This window comes from Berghia stephanieae, chromosome 2 (genome assembly GCF_034508935.2).
Source record: "Berghia stephanieae isolate SIO BIC M18660-M18661 chromosome 2, UCSD_Bste_1.3, whole genome shotgun sequence".
In the NCBI taxonomy this organism is placed as follows: Eukaryota; Metazoa; Mollusca; class Gastropoda; order Nudibranchia; family Aeolidiidae; genus Berghia; species Berghia stephanieae.
The window spans coordinates 36457337-36469879 of NC_088361.1; the positions used below are offsets into that span (position 1 = coordinate 36457337).

Here is a 12543-nt window from a genome sequence, read left to right on the forward strand (position 1 = left end):
TTACGAGGCAGCAAAAATGTATTACGCCAGGTTCCGAATAATTATTATTATATTAAGAGAATAAGCATAATTCTTAACTTTCAAAAAGACACTGAAATACAATTTTTGTTTAGTTTTATCTCATTAACCAAACGATATATGTCCTCAGTTGATAAGAGATAAGCATGCGCAATGCTATGTTGACGGTCTCCCTGTAAGGGCATGTGCCTGAAAGTATTATAATACTTTTACTTTTTACTAGATGGAAGAATGCTTTTCTTCCATAAGTCTGCTTAGACTGAAGCGTTCTTAAGTTGACTAAAAAATAATTTTGCTCTCTTTCTGTCATTGTTAAGCAGCAAAATCAGTTGTGTTGATAATAATGTGTAACCTACCGCCTCATAACAATAATACATCCAGCTAGGTATTTAGGTACCATACGACGTGTACTTATTTGCAGGTCTGATAGCCGAAATTGTTATGGGCCCATTGTAATGGAATTTACTCTCAAACCAACGCAAAATATTGTCTATGACAATTGTTATAAAACAACCCATAATTGCATTTGGTTATCAGACCTGCTAATATGTGCACCTCGGTACTACAGGTTTGAAAGATAGCGAAAAAAAAAAGAAAGAAAGAATAAAAAAAAGTTTCTAAAAGTGACAGAACCAAAAATGTCACTTTCCAAGTTATTTTTATTATAAAATCTTTTTTGACACCTGGCTCTCACCGACATAGTACAGATTTAGACGATATGCACCGACGTGTACTTATTTGCAGGTCTGATTACCTAAATTGATATGGGCTAATTGTTCTAATAGAATTACTCTCAAACCGAAGCAATATATTGTCCATTACAAAACAAGCCTATTATCGTATCCGGTTATAAGACCTGTATATATGTGAACGTTGATATGCACATATTATGAGATCTGATGAAATGTTCATCAATCTACATACTCTGCCAACTGTTGACACAAACAATCTTTATCCTTAACCTTTTTTAATGTGCTCTTTATCCATTAATATTATGGGTCTAATAAAACGACTTCAAAAGGACTAGATCTAATATTAGATCTGACGAAAACCTAATAATCATTCTACATACTTTGTCAACAATTAACAAAAACTATCTTTATCATTTTTTTTAATGCGTGTGTTGCCTATTGTAGATCCCCCCCCCCCCCCCTCCCCCTCCCACTTTAATTTCTTAAAAACCGCTTTCGTGCAGAAAATGTGAGTTGATCTGTAGAGAATGGAGGAAGCTTGGTGTAAACTGGGTATAAAACTCCGATGTAATGGTTCGTTGGGTTATTCCCTTTCAATGATTACGTGACGCTTTTACTACGTGATTAACGGAGTCTACGAGTAATCTTGAGAGGCGAGGTCAATCATTGATAGATAATGTCGCGTATAGCCATGAGTGGGAAATACAAACAATTAAATTCACAGGCATTATCGATTAAATTACGAAAACACATAAGATTATATGTTATTTGATTTAAACAACAAAATAAAATTTAAAATTTCTTAACATTGGTGCAGTTCCCGAATTGATATATGTCTTACAATTTGGAGAATAAGCAGCTAACAAAATTTTCAAAAAACACACTTTCCGGTTAAGTTTTTAATATGTTGACATCCAAACATTCATGAACATTATAATATAGATAGTATGCAGATGACGTCACTCAGGCCTTTGTTATTGTTTTTGCCATCCGCGTTTGTGAGTTGTTCTCACTAAACTGTATTAACCAGACTATAAAAGTTCATGGTTACACAGAGTTTGTGTGTTGGTCCGTTATACTTCCGGATGGCAATGTTGTGAACTCCTTGGCCAAGCGCATTCTATCTATATCTAATTCTGGGAACTGCGATAATGTTTTATTAATTGTAAAATAAGTTTGGTTAGCTCCCGGTGAATGCAAGTCTTTGACTTTTAGATCAGTCTGTTTTCTTTTTGTCATTCATTATTCTCATTGCGCTTCATAATATTACACATAAGTTCCACGCAAAACGTATGAAATATTCATTTTATATAGAAATTAAACATCTTTATTGATCCCAGAACTCTTAAAATATCCGTCACGGTCTAATGCCAAGGATTCAATACCGAAGCTAAGGTTTGTAATAATAGCGGAATCATAATATGGTTACTAACCTGTCCACGTATTACATTACGGCCAACCGAGACAACGTATTACCCGGCAAAAATGAAAAAGACAAAAATCTACCACCACCAATACCACCCCTCCTCCCGCTATTCACAGCGCATCTGTTTTGATGATTGAAACATCGGTACAATAAAAGCCCGATGTCGGAATATCGAGACTTGACTGTAATTTATAACTAAACTGTCAGAGCGAAGATCTCTGAGATCGAGCATGCGTTTGAGGCAGGAATCAGACAGAGAAAGTAGTGTGCAATATCCTCCACATAGAGGATGCAAGAATAGCCCGACGCCAAGCCAGCGTGTCGGAAAAGGAGACTAATGGCTGTGTGATTCCCCCTTACGAGTCACCTGGTCCTCCAGGTTGGGGGTTGCCGAATGGTTAACACCCCTTCCTTAAAACTCAAATTGTTTAATAAACACAAACGGACAAATCAAATCTTTTTTGTTAGCTCGGGCGACCGAAGAGTTTCTGCAATGACAGAATTTATGAAGGACAACAGGTTAAGACATGGAACGAGATAAGACAAAAAGTTAGCTCAAGATAGAGAGGGATGGAAACTGTTTGTCTATGGCCTATACCCTGACCCAGAGTGAAAAAGGCAATGATGATGATGATGATGATGATGATGATGATGATGATGATGATGATGATGATGATGATGATGATGATGATGATGATGATATGTCACACATTATATTAATCGTCAGATGTATCAAAAGTCCTACGTCCTATGGAATATGAGTTTGCTATATGACGGACATGTAAATTACGTTATACGTTCTTTAAAAGCAATAATGGCCTTGGCAGAGAGTGTTATAGAAATGCTCTTCTTTTTAACCAGTAAACTGTCGTGCGAAAGAAACATTTTAAAAATTAAGCCAGAAAACTCGTCCTTCAAATATCGATCGTTTTAAACGACCTTCATCTTTGCAAAAACTCTTAAACCTGGGACATTGCTTAAACAACTAGTCCCTTCCTCAACCCCCTCCCTCGAACCTCCCCCCACCTACGTCCACCCAGCAGAGATCGGGTAGCTGGGTCAGTTATATCAGGCAGAAAGAACTTCACGATCAGCTTCACGATCAGTGTTCTATCCAAAGCATATCAAGCTATTGCTACTGGGTTTTTTTTTATTTTTCATGTCAATGACACCAGGAAAAACTTTAGCTCCATGTGCTTTGTGGCACTGAACAACTCCTTTTATTTAAATGAATGGTAAAGGTATAAACAGATCAAGAAGCGAAGAATTGTGGGCCATTTAGGCCCAAAATTATTTCCACAATATACAAGAAACATTTTGCAGAAATAGATATGTTGTTTTATATGAAAAGTAACATCTGAAACAGTTAAATATATATATATATATATATATATATATATAGAGAGAGAGAGAGAGAGAGAGAGAGAGAGAGAGAGAGAGAGAGATGGATGTCCTGTAGCTCGCTTTGGAAGAAATATAAGTCGTTTTTACCCATATATATATATATATATATATATTATATATATATATATATATATATATATATATATATATATATAATGACCACCCACAGACATCTTGTTGAGGACATTTACATGGAAACAAATGACCAGACAGATTCTATAAATAGACCGAAATTAATAAGGACCAGGGTATTCAATCACCTGTATAACCTATATAATGCATTATGTACTTATGTGTCTTCCTTAATTAACAAGGTGAACACACTGATTTGTTTGACAAGATTATAAAAAAACGCTTCTCATTCATACTCTTAACAAAACACTTTTTTAACATTGTTAACCATGATTTTTTTTTAAATTCATATATAGGTGAATCAAAATGACCTTCATTATGCCAAAAGCTCTTAAACCTGGGACTTCTTAGAAGTCTTCGTATTTTGAAATTGTAAGAATTGGGCAATCCTCTAGGTTTAATGATCAAGATTTTGTTAAAACCGTTTGTTTCGTCTTCTATATTTTCTATGATTGATTGATTATAGCAAGGCGACCGAGTATAAAATTCCAAAATATCTGCTTGACAAGGGTCCATACAACATTACGCTGCCAAAGCATCCCTTCATACCGCTGTTTTGGACAATACACTGGTTGCCTGTGATTGCAGTTTCAAACATTCTAACAAAACGACATCTATCAGATCTTTTATACCGTTATGATCCTCCTTGATCCCTAAAATAATTATTAAGTTTCAGATTTATTTAATTTAAGAATGTGTTGATAAGTTTTGATACATCTTAATTAGTCGATTCTGTAATAAAATTATTCAGCCAAAATGAAAAAAAGGTTTTAAACACGTTTGTTTTTCGTGCAAGGCAGTAACTGACCACATTGAGAATAATGACCAGTTGGGTCGTTGAGCGTTTCAAGAATTGTAGTGGTAGTTATTTAAACCCATTTTCAGGGTGGTCAAAGACTTCATCGCATTGAGAAAATAACATGTGTCGCTCCCTAACTAGACATGTTTGACCCAGAAACTCGGACGACTCAACTCAATATGTAGTCAAGAATTGAAAATACAGACAAGAAAACAATGGATGCTTGTGATGTTCTGTGATAAAATCTGGTGTTAGCTACCAATCAATTGCTCGCAGATGTTCGAGTCGCTTTGTGAAAATATTTGCAGGTCTGACAACCGAAGGCAATTATGAGTTTGATTTAACATAGGTGGATCAAGAGTAATCCCACGACGACAATGAACCCATAACAATTAGGGTTATCACACCTGCAAATAAGTAAGACGTCAGGCTGTATACACTACCATTTTTTATAACGCTTTGTAAAGGCAGAACCCATGTGTACTCTAGGTGATAAAATTGAATGTGTATTTTTACTGAATAATAGTGAAAATAACAACTGATAAGATTCGGAGAGAGAGAGAGAGAGAGAGAGAGAGAGAGAGAGAGAGAGAGAGAGAGAGAGAGAGATGGAGAGAGAGAGAGATGGAGAGAGAGAGAGAGAAAGAGAGAGAGAGAGAGAGAGAGATGGAGAGAGAGAGGTGGGGAGGGAGGTTGAGAGTACCACAACCATCGGACAAGCCAATTTCCTCAAATCAAAGAATTATTCAAAATCTCAGATTTGACAGTAAAGGTCAAGTCGGCGGTCATCTCAAGCGATCGTTAGATGAAGTGAAAGTTTTCAAGCGAAAATGTACATCAGGAGGGATAAAAGATGTTTTTCAAATACACAAATAGTGGCCCACAGCCCAGACATGGTCTTTTGTCATATTGGTTTAGATGCTTAAATTAAATGTATTTTTTATCCAGTTAACTGCCACGCTTTGAAAAGACGCGTATTCAAAAATTTGGTCAGAAAACTAGTCCTTCAAATATCGATCGATTTAAATGGCGTTCATCTTGGCAAAAACTCTCAAACCTGGAACTTCGCGTGCACCTAGGTTTATCCCAATTTAATACCGTTTTGAGGCGATGCATCCTTTTGTACAAATATATTAAAGTATCCGTCCCTTATTCATTCACACTTGAGTAGAGTGTAGTAATTTGTGTAACGTGCCTTGTCCAAGGTCGTAACATCATGAACAGTGTTATTTGTCAACCATCCGACCACTGACCACGCTTAACATTGCTTAATTTTGTAAACTGTTGCCATGGGAATTGAAGCAATCTTGTGAATTTTTTTTTAAACTTCCAAGGTTTTGTGGGGTTTTTTCTTCTGGTTGATGAATGTTCTTTAAATTTTGGGTTCAAATAGAGAAAAAACGATTTTAAAGGATAGAAGCTCGAGCGGTCGGGTATATTTGAATTTATTTTTCAAAAACAAACAAACAAAATTGAATGCGAAATAAGCACTTGATTTTGCGCCTGAAATGTCTTATATAATGAGCAATTACTTATGAATAAATAATATTCTAAGAAATTGGTTCCTCTTTAAGTTTTGCTCATATATTTGACAAATAACCTAAGGCCTGGTAAATTTTTTGATTGGGTAAGACATTTAACACACCACTACCAAATCGCAATATATATGTAAAATGAGTACCTGGCCGTTAACAGCGTTGTCTCTGTCCGGAAAAAATTGTAATATCGCCTGACAGGCGTCATATCTCGTTCTACGTGTTACGTGTTGCTGTTTGTCAGGGACCCCGCCTTGTAAAGCGCTATGACCACATTTAGTGGACATTGCGCTATATAAAAGCTCACATTTTAAAATATATTGAGGTGTATTCCATTGATAATGGGTAAAGTTTACCTTGCTTAAAGTCAACCAAATGTTCTGGTCAGGCGGTGTTGACTTTATCAGGAGTCCACTGTTTGATAATCTTTTTTCAAACGTCAAACAGTGAATGAATCAAGTATTGCATAGGCTTTTCGTTCAAAGTGTAACCAGGGAAATGCCAAGTTATATGAACAATTAAGCTAGTTTATTTAATTGATTATCAATTGTAATTGTTATACATAAGATAATTATTGTGTCCTCGCTTCCATCTCAGAGTCAACATTAACATGAAGATATGTCAGCTATTACGAGTAATGTAACGAACACAATTTCGCTCAAAATAGTTAAAGATTTATTTTAAGAGCCTCTTTGAACACATTTTTGACTATCTATTATGCGGTATATCCGTTTTGAAGTTCGTCTTCGATCTGACCATGATCTGAATGAATAAATTAATCATGAGCATTTTTAAAGCGCAATGCTAAGGATTTACCATGGCTAATGCGCTTTACAATGTTTCATTGTAGAGGGTATGAAACCATATTTCCATTTTATACAGTAAAAGTTGCCTGTTAGGTGTCCTTTTTGCAATAACACTTTTCTAATATCCGTTACTATCTTTAGCCAGGAACTCATTCACTATTGATTCGAGTGGAGTAATGTGTTTAAAGTGCATTATCCAAGGATACAACGTCGGGATCATACTTTACCACAGTCACACATCAAATCTAACACAAAAATACAACAAGCATCTCCAATGACCGTTGTGTAAATGGGGAAACTGTGTTATTATGATTCACGCAAGTCAATAAAATGAAAGCTTGCTACTGGTGCCATAATTATACTGACAAGAAACGAACTGCTCTATATATAGAAGGAACGAAATTGACGTTACTCAGCTCTTTGTTATTGTTTTTAGACAGCCATTTTGGTGATTACTTCATACAAATTTAAACCAATCAGACTATAAACATCCAATTACACACAATTTTGTTTGTTGGTACGTTATATTTGGCTGGCGGATCTTGTGAGTATGTTATCTAAACGCATATCATTAATATAAAGAGACATAATTATATATATAAATATATATATATATAAATATATATATATATATATTGTGGTAAATAATAAAATAATATATATATATATAATATATATGTATATATATATATATATATATATATATATATATATATATATATATATATATATATATGTGTGTGTGTGTGTGTGTGTAACTTCGTCAAATATCAGGCAATTGAGAGAGAAAAAGAAACAAACACGTTTTGCAATTGAGTGGACTCTTGTCAACTACAACTCTGCACCTGAAACCTTTATTCGATACGATTGCTCAGAAAGATATGACAAGAATACCTTTGTCTTCGGAACACCCAGAATCGAACATTATTTTTTTGGGCACACGTTCTTTCATTTGAGGATATTCGACGAATATTTCAAGTCATGCACGAATTATTCGGTTGCGATCGAACGTTTAAAACAAACAATTTCATAGAATTTGTCAGCAATTCCTCGCCCATCCTATCCAATCCATCCCGCTCCCCTACTCAAGATGGGTAAAGTAGACATTATGTAATAATTTGTAAGATACCGATAAATTTTGAATCGATTATAAAAATCTTGCTCTGAGATTGATTTTTCACCAGTCTCTTTTATTTTTTATTTATTTTTTTGTAAGTGTCTTGCCCAAGGTCACAACATCGGGAACAGAGTGTTATATTGTCAACCATCCGACCATTGACCACGCTTAACATTGTTTAATTTTGTGATCGGTTGCCATAAGAATTGAGGCAATATTGTAAATTTTAAAAAATTATTTTAAGTTCCAAGGTTTTGTGGGGTTTTTTTTTTCTATTGGTTGAATTAATGTTCTTTAAATTTTGGGTTCAAAGAGAGAAAAGGTGATATTAAGGGGCGGTTTGGGTCTAATTATTAGGAAAATCCTTCGAAAAATTGATTTTGAGATTTTGGTGGAAAATCATATTTTATTATTTTAGAAATAATATAATTGAAGTCCAAATTCTTAAAGTAGACTATAAAGGCACGAAAAACACAGTCGAAAATGGTACATTTAGTAAGAAGAGTGTGAAAAACCGAAGCTATTTTGCTATTTTGTCAATAATATTATGTCATTTTTCTAAGGGTATGGGATACTGTGTCAAACGTTTCTCAGAATCTATTCAATGAAATTGTCTGAAAATTTCCACAGTTATCACAGAGATAATGTATTATGTCACATCGGAGAGATTTGTTTGATAAGATATGTGAATTTTGAATTATAATCCTAAATCTGAATTTTTATGGTCAATTTTGTCATAACATTTTGATTCTCAACTTTGTAATGTTCTAATAAAAATTCCGTGAGCTAAAGCCGTAAAATCTCTCTGTAATGACACACTACGGTATAATGTTAACAAGAGGGAAGAATATGGTCATTCCTTCAATAGTTTTTGTGGAACGTTTGCGACAAGATTGTTATATGTTTTGAAGTCAGACCCCTAAATTAGGTCACAAAATGGGTATCAACACAGATAATTAAAAATTTTCACCATAAATGTTGTTTTTTAACCTGTAATGACGATACAAAATGATTAAAACCGCCCAATATTGGTAATTAAATTTTTTTTAGAAAAGACCCAAACCGCCCCTAAAGGAAAACAGCTCTAGCGGTCAGATGTATGTTTATTTGTTTGTTTTAATGATTTCAATTGTATTTATACAAAAGCAGCGGATTCTTTTAAAAATTTGGGCCCAATTTCCCTATTGATATAGGACTTAATGATTCTCACCAAAGCTGATTCGAAAAAAAATATCCAGTTCCAAGCTAGTAATAGGTAACGAGCTGCTTGACCCAGGTCTTATCTTTGTAGACATTAATTTGAAAAGCAGTTGTTAGTGGTTTTTTTTTTTATTCTTCGTGGTGTTAATGGTGGGAAGTGCTGCATAAATGTCGATCTTTTGTTAATTCCTTTTTTTTTTTAATTTTTGTTTCCCGTTTGTGCTTATTTTTTTCAGTTTCAGCAACTTAGAGAAGTACAGTTTAGTTTTTGAATATTTTTTTTAAAATCTAGAATTTCAGATTTTCTTTTAAAAACGTGGGAATGATTCAAAAGATTTTTTAAATTATAACTTACAAGATTATTATTTCATCCTCCGATCAGAATTGAGCAAAAAGGTACGGTCTACCTTTAATGATTGCATCGAGTAATTCAGTTATAATTAATATTTTGTTCAATCGGTCTATTGTTTCCATCCTTAGACGATTTAATACAATGGGTTTGTTTGGTTTTGTTTTGTTTTTTGTTTTTTACTTGTCGCTTTAACCAGATAACTGCAGTACTCTGGAAAAAAACATTATCAAAATATTTGGCCTGAAAACTCGTCCTTCAAATTAAATATAGATCGATTTCATTGACCCTCATCTTGTCGAAAACTCGCAATGTCCCAAGATGAGGATCATCAAACTATATCAATATTTGAAGGACGAGTTTGCTGGCCAACTTTATAAATGTGCATCTTTCCAGAGTACGACAATGGTTACATTTTTAGGCAATGCATGAGGATTACAGCAGTAATTGGAATAGACATAATCGTTGGATTTTTTTCTGCCCAACCCTGTGTTCAATTATCTTTGACTGCAGAATCGGTGTGTGGGTGTTATTATAAAGGTCAATAAAAATTTACCTTCACGTGCATGTTCTGTCTGAAACAGAAAATAGTTGGTGGAGTCGATAGCTGAAAGGTCATGTCACTCGTCGATACATGATGGGAAGGGCGTGAGTTTTCATCCCAATACAGAAAATTATATTTGTGACCCTAGCATATCAATGTGGTATTATGTCGGGATGAGCTCGATGAAGAAAATTGAGTTTAAATTCAAAATGATATGAAATATGAACTTCAAATTTATTGAAGTTTAAGAATCAAAATTGACGTGAGCTTATTTACAGGTCTGATAACCCAAATTATTATGGGCTTATTGTTGTACTGGAAATACTTTCAAACCAACGCAATATCTAGTCCGTTACAACAATGTTAAATCAAGCCCATAATTTCGATTGGATATCAGACCTGCAAATGTGGACACGTCGATCAATAGTCATTCTCCTCAATGATTGCATGTATTTCAACTCAATTGTCACGAGACAAGTTTATTTTTAAATTCGCGTCTTTCCAGGCTGCAAGAATTAACTGGTTCAAGTCCAGTTTTAAGCATCAGATTAACCCAATAAAGTAACTTTTCGAAGACCATCGATCACATTATTATGTATCTTATTACATTCAAGTCATCGAGTCATGGTCGTATAAAAAGTAATTTAAACTGACAAGTTACAAATTCGGATTACAAGATAGGACGTTAAAGTTTGTTTTTTTTCCTATTGAAAACGCACTGTTCGGCAACATTATTACATCAAATATATTTAATTTTATATTTAATTATTTTGGTAGTTTCCTTTTACCTGTATTGATTTGAAATTATATGTAAATGTATAGTTCATATTGGCAATTGCCTAAAATAAACCTTTGAATTGAATTGAATTAGTCAATGACCACATCAAATATTGCTTTGCTTTTGTTACAATTTAAAAAAAAAAAGAAGAATGAACTAGTCGAAGTGGTAAATCGTTCATCTTTGTGTTGAGATACCATGATTAAAATTTCGGAGGAGACGGTTACTTTTTTGTTTCCTCGGAGGTAATGGCTCTGTCCTGCGTGTACCTTTTGTAATGGTCAAATCACAAACTGAGACGAAACCCAACTTATGGCATTGAGAAGGCATTGTTTTTCTTTTGTTTTCGTTTTTTTTTCTTCAGTCTTTTTTTCTTTTTGTTTGTTTTGTTTTGTTTTTATTTTATGGTTTTTCCTCCTTGGGCAAAATTATTAGACCCCAATTTGCCCACTTTGGACAAAACGGGTGATTCCTGTTGGCATTTGACGGATTATTTATATTCCATCAAGGGATGCTCAGGCGACGACATCTGATGATGCCGTGAGGAATGGCGTATTTGTTTGGGGTTTTTTTTCATGGATTATGAATTATATTTAACCTTTTCAGTTTGTCACAGTTTGTTCCTGACAGTTTTCTTGTCAATATAAAATGAGTATCGATGCTCTATGAACCGTGTCAGACACGAGATAATGAGCTGTGTCAACACCATAATGAGTGATGGTTTCTGCATACACACGTACTTATAATAGTCAGGACTGTGTCTTGGGGGTGACATTTCAAACACATTCCTCACTCTATAAATAATTCCAAATGCATTAATATAATGTAAATAATATAATTAATATAATTAAATTAGTCCTTCAGAAACATGCGGACATGCCATCAAGCCGGTGTTTATCCCAGTTTCTTAAGCGTCACACACGATGTACTATAAAAAAGAAGAGTTTTAAAGTTTTGGCGAGAAAATTCACCCATTTGCGGCTATGTGGTCGAGTGGCATATGACTCTCGCCTTCGGATCGGAAGGTCCTGGCTTCGAGATCCACTCTGAGCGGCGCATAGTTGAGTCTTTGGAAAAGTCTTCTTACCCACATTCTCTCACCGTACTCAGGTGTAAAATGAGTACCTGACCGTTAACAGCGTTGTCTCTGTCCGCAAAAATTGTAATATCGCCTAACAGCCGTCATGTCCTGTCCTGAATGTTAAATGTTGCTGTTGACCAGTGGATATTGCTCTATATAAATGCTATATATTTTTTTCAAACATCAATGGATTAAAATTAAATGACCCTTGTCTTGTCAAAACCTCAATAAATCTGGAACTTTCTTGGTATCGATATTTGAAGGACGAGTTTTCTGGCAATGTATTGTTTCAGAGAACGACAAACTAGCAATTGCTATTTGGGTACAAGTACTTCTTTCCCGTCAATATAATACATCAGTACCCCGTCACTGATGGGATGTTTGAAGGGGTCAGAAAAAAAGTATATAACTTGAAAACAAAGTTTTCCTCTTCTTTATTTGTGATAGTCGTATTACTTCAAAATATATAAATATGTAGATATAAGAAATAAATGAATAGCCTTACCTTGACGAATTATTGTTTTCACAGGAATAATTTGTCAATCCACTCACGTCCTCTTTGCTATCTTTACAATTCACACGTGAAAAAAAAATGCAAGGAACGCATCAAATCATCAAGGCTAGCGCGATGAGCTGATATCGCGTCAAACATCGCTGAGAAT

At 34.5% G+C, this 12543-nt stretch overlaps 1 protein-coding gene across 1 annotated transcript in view; it reads right to left on the minus strand.

Moving 5' to 3' along the window:
* LOC144964801 (uncharacterized) overlaps window positions 1-12543 on the minus strand; it is a 165432-nt gene extending 152889 nt beyond the window's left edge. Inside the window, exon 1 of the mRNA XM_078899434.1 lies at window positions 12387-12543. The gene's annotated coding sequence lies outside the window, so the exon portion shown is untranslated. The remainder of the gene's footprint in view (window positions 1-12386) is intronic.